The sequence below is a fragment of the Prionailurus viverrinus genome, chromosome D1 (genome assembly GCF_022837055.1).
Source record: "Prionailurus viverrinus isolate Anna chromosome D1, UM_Priviv_1.0, whole genome shotgun sequence".
Classification (NCBI taxonomy): domain Eukaryota; kingdom Metazoa; phylum Chordata; class Mammalia; order Carnivora; family Felidae; genus Prionailurus; species Prionailurus viverrinus.
This window is the reverse complement of record NC_062570.1, coordinates 12,767,796-12,778,195: the sequence shown is the minus strand read 5'-3', so window position 1 is coordinate 12,778,195 and position 10,400 is coordinate 12,767,796. Positions and strand designations below refer to the sequence as shown.

General features: G+C 37.9%; 1 non-coding gene across 1 annotated transcript; it reads right to left on the bottom strand.

Moving 5' to 3' along the window:
• Nucleotides 1–9,044: 9,044 nt before the first annotated feature.
• Nucleotides 9,045–9,147, bottom strand: LOC125147351 (U6 spliceosomal RNA). The gene has a single exon (XR_007145162.1). It is a non-coding gene; the product is annotated as a U6 spliceosomal RNA (small nuclear RNA).
• Between the last annotated feature and the right edge of the window lie 1,253 nt (nucleotides 9,148–10,400).

Genomic DNA, 10,400 nt, shown 5'->3' with positions numbered 1-10,400 from the left:
ACACACAGAAACCCAGCTGCTGTTCCAGTGCATAGACTGTCGAGACCTCACTTTAATATTAGTAGTGGATAATGGGACCTGAGCAGGTGAATTAAAAGGTGTAAGCGTGAAAGAGAAAAAGATTAGAAGGAAAAATCTAGAGAGCACAGATACGATGGAGAGGACTCACAAACGGAAACAAACCTTCTGAGCTATAGTCTGAATGGTCTATTATTTCCCAGGTCACATATTACCCATTGTGAGTCTTGAATTTACAACTCCAAGGTCAAAAGTCACATGCTCTACTGACTGAGCCAACCAGCCACCCCTTATGGTCCTTTTTGTTTGGATCTGGAAGTTTGTATTAGATAGAGGTAAGAAAGAACCTTTTAAAAGAAATTGTGTTCAAATTTAATGGCTTTAGTGGCTAAACTAAGGAGTTTTATCTCATTGGTGCCATCATCTGTGCAAGCCATTAGTGAAAACTTTTGACTGGGACAAGAAGATTATGAAAGCAGAAAGTTTGAAAGACGAATTTTGTACTATACACTTGTGAGAAAGAGAAAGCGTAAGCAAGATCAGTTAAAGACTGCAGAAAAGTAATTAAAAAAAAACTAGCTGAACTATGCAAAACAAATAAGAAAACCCTTATGGAAAAAGTAGACTAGGGCTGAAACAGAGATTTAACTGGACTGAAGTCTCAAAAGCCAATATCAGAAAGAATTTTTTGGAAAGATGGTTGGTAGAGCCAAATACTAGAGTTGGCTGCAAATCGACTGTCAAAGGGACTGATCCTCTTTTCACATCTGTTTCTAAGATGACATGCTTTTAATTTTTAGATTTTTCCTTGGTAATCAAGGTGAGCTTTCAAAGGATATGACCATTCCTGAAATTTTGAAAAAGGAAACAATTGTGGTCGCGCGCTCTCGCTCACTCGCTCTCTCTCTCTCTCTCTCTCTCTCATTTCGTTTCATTTTATTTTGTTTTTGGTGGTGACGGTTTGGTTTTGGTTTTGGGTGGATTGTTTTTGCTTTGATACTTGGCAAAATTTTATCCAGGAAATAGAAGAAATCAAGAAAAGGAAAAAAGCATTGAAAGCCCATGAGTCAAGCCATTCTAGGTTTCTTGCTTGCTTGCCCTTGCCCTTCCTTCCTTTCTTCCTTCCTCCTTCCTTTCTTCCTTCTTATATGGTCTTCTGCAGCCAAATAAGTGACCCAGAAAACTAACAAAAATATCAACATCAGCAGTAATTTATGAACTATGGCATTTATAAACCAAGTTAGTATCCTTTAAGAGAGGACAGGAGACATAATCACACATTAAGTCATACACACATCATACTGCTCTACATACATTCCTCAAAACTTTCCAGAAAAGGTTACTTATGGTCTATGTAGCTGCTATCTCCTGGGTCTTCAGAAAGCTTCCTTAAATGTTTTACTAGAAATCAGACACAGTGGTCCTTCCTAAAGCCAGGAAGTGAACTTGTTAAAGGACTCCTTTTCCTGACTCGGGTTAATTCTTCCATTTGGAATGACATAAGGGCTCTGAGCCTTTTCTCTCCTCAAGTACTTGGTGGCTATAGCAAAGTTTTAGCAATGGTTTACCCTAAGAAACACTCTTTTCTGGTGCCCTTCAATGCATCCTAGTGTCTAAATCTCAGATACACAAATATATGTATTACTTGGTGTTGTCTCTCCCTGATCTTCCCCTCCTCATGAAGCTTCATTTTATTTTTATTTTTATTTTAATCTTTCAAGTTTTTGTTTAAATTCTAGTTAACACATAATGTAATGTTAGTTTCAGGAGAAGAATTTAGTGATTCATCACTTACATATAACACCCACTGTTCTTCACAAGCGCTGTCTTTAATACCTGTCATCCATTTAGCCCATTTCCCCACCAACCTCCCCTCCAGCAACCCTCAGTTTATTCTCTATAGTTAAGAGTCTCTTAAGGTTTGCCTCCTTCTCTTTTTTTTCCTCTTTCCCCTATGTTGATCTGTTTGGCTTGTTAAATTCTACATATGTGTGAAACCATATGGTATTTGTTTTTCTCTGACTTTCTTCACTTAGCATAATGCACCCTAGCTCCATCCACATCAATGCAAATGGCAAGATTTCATTCTCTTTATGGCTGAGCAATATTCCATTGTATATGTATATATGCCATATCATTATCTATCCATCAGTCAATGGAGACTTGGGCATTTCCATAGTTTGGCTATTGTTGATAATGCTGCTATAAACATCAGGATGCTTATGCCCCTTTGAATCAGTACTTCTGTGTCCCGTGGGTAAATACCTACTAGTGCAAATGCTGGGTTGTAGGGTAGTTCTATTTTTAACTTTCTGAGGAACCTCCATACCATCTTCCAAACTGGCTGAGCCAGTTTGCATTCCCACCAACTGTGTGAGAAGGTTCCCCTTTCTCTACATCCTCACCAGCATCTGTTTTTTTCCTGAGTTGTTCATTTTAGTCATTCTGACAGGTTTGAGCTGGTATCTCTTTGTTGTCTTGTTTTGTTTTTCCCTGATGATGAGTGATTTCCCTGATGATGAACATATTTTCATGTGTCTGTTAGCCATCTGGATGTCTTCTTTGGGAAAATGTCTTTTGATGTATTCTGCCCATTTATTAACTGGATTATTTGTTTTTTAAGTGTTGAGTTTGATAATTTATTCATAAATTCTTAGATGCTAATTCTTTTTTCGGGTCTGTCATTCATAAATATCTTCTTTTATTCTGTTGCCTTTTGTGTTGATTGTTCCTTTGCTTTGCAGAAGCTTTTTATCTTAACCAGGAAATTAAAGGAGAAATTAAAAAAACATAGAAACAAATGAAAATGAAAACACAACAGTTCAAACCTTTGAGATGCAACAAAATCAGTCATAAGAGGGAAGTAGAGAGCAATACAGGCCTACCTCAAGAAGCAGGAAAAAAATCTCAAAACACAATCTAAGCTTGCACCTAAAGAAGCTAGAAAAAGAACAGCAGATGAAGACTGAAGCCACTAGAAGGGTAATAATAAAGATGAGAGCAGAAATAAATGCTATCAGAACAACAACAACAACAAAAAACAGATCAATAAAACTAAGAATTGGTATTTTGAAAGAATTTAAAAATGTATAAACCCCTAGCCAGAGTTATCAAAAAGAAAAAAGAAAGGACCCAAATAAATTAAATCATAAATGAGAGAGATCACAACCAACACCACAGAAATACAAATAATTATAAAAGAATACTATGAAAAATTACATGCCAACCAATTGGGCAACCTGGAAGAAATGCATACATTTCTTGAAACTTCATTTTAAATTTCCTATTTGATTTTTAGGCAGTTTGTTTCCACCTCGGGTTTTAAATCTCTTCACGTTGAAGTAGTTGAGAAACATTGCCATAAGTGACAAGGGTATATTCTTTAGAAAAGGCCATTGTTAAGTGGCCAGAATTTTAGTTGATTTTTTAAACCTAGAATCCCAAAAGTATGTGACAAAGACCTAAATTACATAACTGTTTCTCAAACTTTTTTTCCTGGGGTCCACAATAAGAAAACCCTATGAAACCTCATTTCAGAGCATATACAGAAAACACAAGTCTGTTAAAACAATGTTTATCCTAACCGCATGCAATGTATTATGATATTTTGTAGCTATTCTATTTGACTCCCTTCCGTTCTATTCCAGTTGTAAAGTATTTTCCATACCCAAACAAAATAACTTTACTATCCCCTTAAGGGTTGTAATGCACCATTTGAAAAGCACAGACTGACCAGCCTGTGGTTCTCCCTCCTGTCTTTGCTATTAAACCTAAAAATAAGAGTTGAAAAGTACCACATCTATGGATGCACATATTCTTTCAGAGGAATTAAAACCATCCAGAGTTTCTTTGGTTCAAGCAGTCTTTATTTTCAGTGTTAGAGTTTTCCTCTAAGCTTCATTGGTCAAAAGCTGAAATGCCATTTATGGCCACAGTGTGCCACCTGGCATCACAAAACTCCCGTCCATGACCTGCCCCTGCTCACTCCACACAGCCAGAAGAAAGAAGCCAGGAGGGAGTTCTTCAGTGCGTTTTAGAGAATAGATCTAATTACAGCCTATTGCCACCTGTGGTTGAGGCCTTGCATATTTTTATACCAAGTGCATTTCCTTTAATAATGCCTTTGTTTTGCTATCATGAGGAAGTAGTCACTTCCACAGTAGCAGAAATATTTGAAAAACTGGGAAGAAGGAAAACAGAAGCCCTTGTCTACAGTTCCTGAACAACTGAGACTTGATTTGGCTGATTTCTCTCAATATTTGTAGTGCTTTTTTTCATAAGTTCTTTCTCTTGCTGTAAACAACTGCATATACTGATTTTTTAAATTTACATTTTAGTTAACATATAGTGCAATATTGGTTTCAGGAGTAGATTTTAGTGATACATCCCTTACATACAACACCCATTGCTCATCACAACAAGTGCTTTCCTTTTATCTCTCACCCATCTAGCCCATCTCCCACCCACCTCCCTCCATCAACCCTCAGTTTGTTCTCTGTATTAAGAGTCTCTTGTAGTTTGTTTCTCCCACCACTTCTCATATGATCATCTGTTTTGTTTCTTAAATTCCACATATGAGTGAAATCATATGGCATTTGTCTTTCTCTGATTTATTTTGCTTAGCATAATACATCCTGGCTCCATCCATGTCATTTCATTTGGCAAGATTTCATTCTTTTTGATGGCTGAGTAATACTCCTGTGTGTGTGTGTGTGTGTGTGTGTGTGTGTGTGTGTGTGTGTGTGAGAGAGAGAGAGAGAGAGAGAGAGACAGACAGACAGACAGACACACACACACACACTCTGTGTAGAAAACCCAAAAGACTCCACCAAAAACTTGCTAGAACTAATACATGAATTCAGCACAGTTGTAGGGTAGAAAATCAACATACAGAAATCTGTTGCATTTTTATACACTAATGAGGCAGCAGAAAAAGAAATCAATGAATCCCATTTGCAATTGCACCAAAAACAGTAAGATACCTACAAATGAACCTAACCAACAATGATTTAAGTTAAATCTCAGGTCATAAAAGGAAGAGCCCTAGGTCTAAATCCCAGTACAACTTAGATCTGTGGCAGATCTAAAGGAGCAAACTCTGTGGACATGAGTATCCCTACCACTAAAGGTGGTACGTGTTCACAGTACAGCCATCTACCAGATGACCTGTTATACCATACTATGCCAGCCATGCTCAACTTGAATTGCTCTGCATGGGGATATCTATATAGATAGAAATATGGAGAGAGGTATAAGAAGATATAGATAGATCCAATTATAAAGATATCGATATAGATATGTATATAGGTATACATGCATGTTTTTCATATATAGGGTCTATGTATATACATTTAATACTTGTTTGCCAATCTTTCCAGGCACATATCCATACAATCGTATGGATGTCAGGACTGTGATCATAGCATGTTGGAGATTGGCTCAGAGATATGATAGATAATTTCTAAAGGAATTTATTGGGGAGTGGGGAAAGACAGTGCTCTGAGCTACTGGCATAATTACCATGATCACATAGAGAATACCACAGTAAACAGGCATTTGCTTTGCACCCCTAAAATAATTAGCTCACATTGTTTTGTAATAGTGTTGAACTGGTCAGGACAAACACTACCACCCTTAGTAACAAAGAGCCTGTGATGTGGAGAAAGGCCACAAAACCGGTCTGAGCTCATAGTTCAGCAATTGAGTTGGGGCTGGAGCTCCAGGACCCTGACCTTTGTGGACCTGCACCCCACAGAAAGTAGGGTCTGGCTCCAAAATCCTTGAGACCAGATTGAGAGGAAGTAAACATGATGAAAGAGAGCTGAATTTTAGATGAAGTAACATAGTCCTGACTTGTGCTTCTTGAAGTTATTTTGCCTGATGGTGGAGGGAGTGAGGCCATATGTGTGGCAGGAAGGTTGTTAGAAATTGTACACAGCACGTTTTTTCACACTGTTAATTTTACTCAATTATTTTGCGTTAGGGGTAGGTGATTAAAGCTCTTTAATTGGTAAATAAACTTCAACCATAGGGAAAAATGCAACATATGCTTGGTTTTTAAGATAAAAGACCGCTAAAGAATTTTAATCTCTTAGCAGGATCTTTTATAGCAATATCCATAGGCCCCTGGAGATTAGAGTTTATTCTTCTTTACTTTTAGAATACATTTTTAGAGAAGTTTGAACTAGCCTCTAAGAAACTCTCCTGGCACACACTCAGAGAAACCACAAGAATGTGTGTGTACCCTTGTGGGAGAGGTTGCTCTGACCTCATGAACATCCAGTCTGGGGACAGTGGGGGAAGAAAACGAACATTTGTTCTAGGCAGAACATTAAGAATCCACTCCTGATATTTCCATCCGTTTGGAAGAACATTTGATAATTTTTTTTTTAAGAAGGAACCCAAAATTCTCTACTTATTCCTGTTCCGGAAGGCCTGGCTTGGTCTAGTGCTGCTTGGACAGGACAGGTAAGCTTCTCTGATTCCGGAATTCAGTATTAGACCCCTGGCCTGTAGACATGCAACATTCTCCAACTTCACCTTTCTTATATATGACAGTGAATTTTGGGGCGTGGTTCTCCATTTTGAGAGAGAGTATGTGTGTGAGTACACGCACAAGTGGGGGAGAAGTGGAGGAGGGGGGGGTGGGTGGGAATCTCAAGCTGACAGCACAGAGTCTGACAAAGGACTGGAACTCACCAACTGTGAGATCATGACCTGAGCCGAAATCAAGTGTTGAACCCTTGACCGACTAAGCTACCCAGGCAACCTTGCTTGCTTTTTTCTAATTTCTAAACTCATTTAGAACTCAACGGAGAGGAAAGGATATATTTATTAGAACTCATTTGAAAACCCATGAATTTCCTCATTACTATGTGCCATCATCTGCACTTAAACTTTTTGTTCATCTTCTCATTGAACTGCTATAAACTTGAAGACATAGAAGGCATTATTTCCATTACATACACGGAAAAAGGGAGACTCAGAAAAGTAAAACAATTTGCGTGTACTCCTTCCTATAAGCCCGTGCCTAGGCCTATGTCTCCATGAAGGAGAGAGAAGTACAAACTGTGTCCCATAAACCAAATCTAGTCTTTGGCCTGTTTTATGAAAGTTTTTCTTGGAGGACCACCAGGCCCACTTACTGCCTTTTGTGGCGTTCTCCCTACAACAACAGAGTAGGGCACAGAGCTGAGGAATTGTGACAGAGGTCATATGAACCCCAAGCCTAAAATACTTACTATCTGGCTCTTGACAAAAAAAGTTTGCTGATGACCCCTGGTCTAAACAATCTAATAATTGGTTGGATTCGTAAGAATAAAAAAGTGAGTGGGCAATAAGAAGAGGAGGTTGTGTTCAGCGGGTAGCATAGTCAAGTGGCAGAGAAATATGGCTGACGACAAGCTGTAACATGTGCCTGTGGGTCTGATGATCTGAAGTGGTATGAAGAGCGAAGGTCACTGGGTTGAAGACAGATAAGAAGCTGGGAGGACTGGGGCGCCTGGGTGGCGCAGTCGGTTGAGCGTCCGACTTCAGCCAGGTCACGATCTCGCGGTCCGTGAGTTCGAGCCCCGTGTCGGGCTCTGGGCTGATGGCTCAGAGCCTGGAGCCTGTTTCCGATTCTGTGTCTCCCTCTCTCTCTGCCCCTCCCCCGTTCATGCTCTGTCTCTCTCTGTCCCAAAAATAAATAAACGTTGAAAAAAAAAAATAAAAATTAAAAAAAAAAAAAAAAAAGAAGCTAGGAGGACTTACATGTCAGATGTGCCATCTTTGAGACTATTAAAAACTCCCAAAATGAGAATGGGGAGGAAGGTCGTGAACTGCCTACTAAACTCTATTAAAATATAAGAGAGATCTTGACAGAAGGCAAAGGAGGGTGGTGAGGGTGTCAGCAGGAGAGAATAACCCTCCATAACAGGAGGGATTCCATAGAAGAGGGTGATATAGATGAAACCAAGAATGGTTTGCATTTCACATTCTATATCCAGTGTCCTCTAGCCTCAAAATGAACAGATGTTCCCTTAATTTGTTCCCAGTATGTCACACATTCCATTATTAGAGCATATATCCCACATGATTTTTTTGTTTTAACAACGTTGTTGAGCTAGAGTATACGTACCGTAAAATTCACCCAGTGTAAGGTTCACTGACTCTTAATGAATGTACCTAGTTGTGAAACCATCACAAAAAAATTTTGGCACATTTCCTTTTGTACCCAGAAGATCCCTTTTGTCCATCTACAGTCCCTTCTCATTCCCACTTCCAGCCCCGGATAGATATCTGTTAACCTGCTATGAGTCTCTAGGTTTTATGGATGTTTCATATAAATGTAATCATTCAATATATGGTCTTTTATGACTTTTTTTTCCCACTCAGCATAAAAGTTTTTATGAGGTTTTATTCAAATAGCAGCATGAATCAGTACTTTATTCCTTTATATTGCTGAACTGTAATCCATTGCATACATAGACCAAATTTTATTTATCCATTCATCAGTTGATGGATATTCAAGTTGTTTCCCCTTTGGCGATCTTGCTAATAATGCTGCCATGAACATTTATGTATATGTTTTTGTATAGAGGTATGATTTCATTTCTCTTGGGTATATGTCCAAGGACTGGAATTTCTGGGCACATGGTAACTCTATGTTTAACATTTTGAGGAGCTGCTAGACAGTTTTCCAAAGCAATTGTGCCATTTTATATTCCCACCAGCAATGTATGAGGATCCCCATTTCTCCACGTCCTCGCCAACACTTGCTGTTGTCTTTTTATTTATAGCTATCTCCAATGTGATTTTTATTTGCATTTCCCTAATGACTAATGATGCTGAGCATCTTTTCATGTGCTGATTGCCTTTTTGTGTATCATCTTTGCTGAAATGTCTATTCATCTCTTCTGTCCATTTTTAAAATTGGTTTGTGTTTTTCTTATTGAGGTGTAAGAGTTCTTTATTCTAATTACAAGTACCTAGTTGGATACATGGGGGCAAATATTTTCTCCAGTTTTGTGGGTTTTATTTTTTCATAAAATAGGGAACACTTCACGAATTTATATGTCATCTTTGTGCAAGGGCCATGCTAATCTTCTCTGTATCGTTCCAATTTTAGTATATTTGCTGCTGAAACAACCACTGTTGTTTTATTTTTTAAATGGTGTCCTTTGAACCACAAACATTTTTTTTTCTTGCAATGAAGCAGAATCTTTTTTTCTTTTGTTCCTTGTGTTTTGGTATCATAATTCAGAAGGCTTTGTCTAACCTAAGGTCACAAGTATTTCCTTGTATATTTTCTTTTTAGGAGTTTTGTAGTTTTCCTTGTATAATCATTTAGGTCTATGATCTATTTTGAGTTAATTACTACATATGAAGTCCAGCTTCATTCATTTGCTTATGGTTACAGCGTTGTCCCAGCATCATTTGTCAAATAGACTATTCAGACGATTATTTTCCTATTGAATTGTCTTGGCACCCACACCAAAAATCAAGTAATTATAAATGTAAGGTTTTATTTCTGGACTGTGAATTCCATTCCATTCATTTATAAGTCTATCCTCATGCCAGGACCACACAGGCTTGATTATTGTTACTTTGTAGAAGGTTTCAAACTGGGAAGTGTGAATTCTCTAATCTTATTTTTTTCCCCCCACGATTGTTTTGTCTATTACATGTACCTTGAATTTCCACATGAATTTTAGGAAGTAAAGTGCTTCTTTCCAAGAAAAAAAAACCTGGGAATTTGTTAGAGATGGTGTTAAATCTTAAAGATCAATTTGGAGAGGATTGTCATCTTCACAGTGTTAAGTTCTCTGGTCTGTGAATGAGGGATGACTGATATTTTTAAGGTCTTCTTTGATTTCTTTTTTTTTTTTTTAACTTTTTAATGTTTGCTTATTTTTCAGAGAGAGAGACATAGCATGAGCAGGGGAGGGACAGAGAGAGAAAGAGAGGGAGACACAGAATTGGATGCAGTGTCCAGGCTCTGAGCTGTCAGCACAGAGCCTGTTGTGGGGCTCAAACCCGTGAATCGTGAGATCATGACCTGAGCTGAAGTCAGATGTTTAATTGACTGAGCCACCCAGGGACCCCAGGTCTTCTTTAATTTCTTGCAACAATGTTTTTTAATATTCAGATTATAAGATTTCATTTATTTAATTTATTCTCAGATACTTGATTTTTTGCAACTATAAATAGAATTATTTTCTTAATTTAACTTTCAGATTGTTCATTGATAATTTATACAAATACAAGTGATTTTCATATTTTGATCTGCCCTGCAACCTTGTTGAATTCTTTTTTGTTGTCGTTGTTCTAATAATTTTTAATGGATTTCTTGGACATTTCTATACAGGGTATCATCATGTCACCTGCAAATAGAAATCATT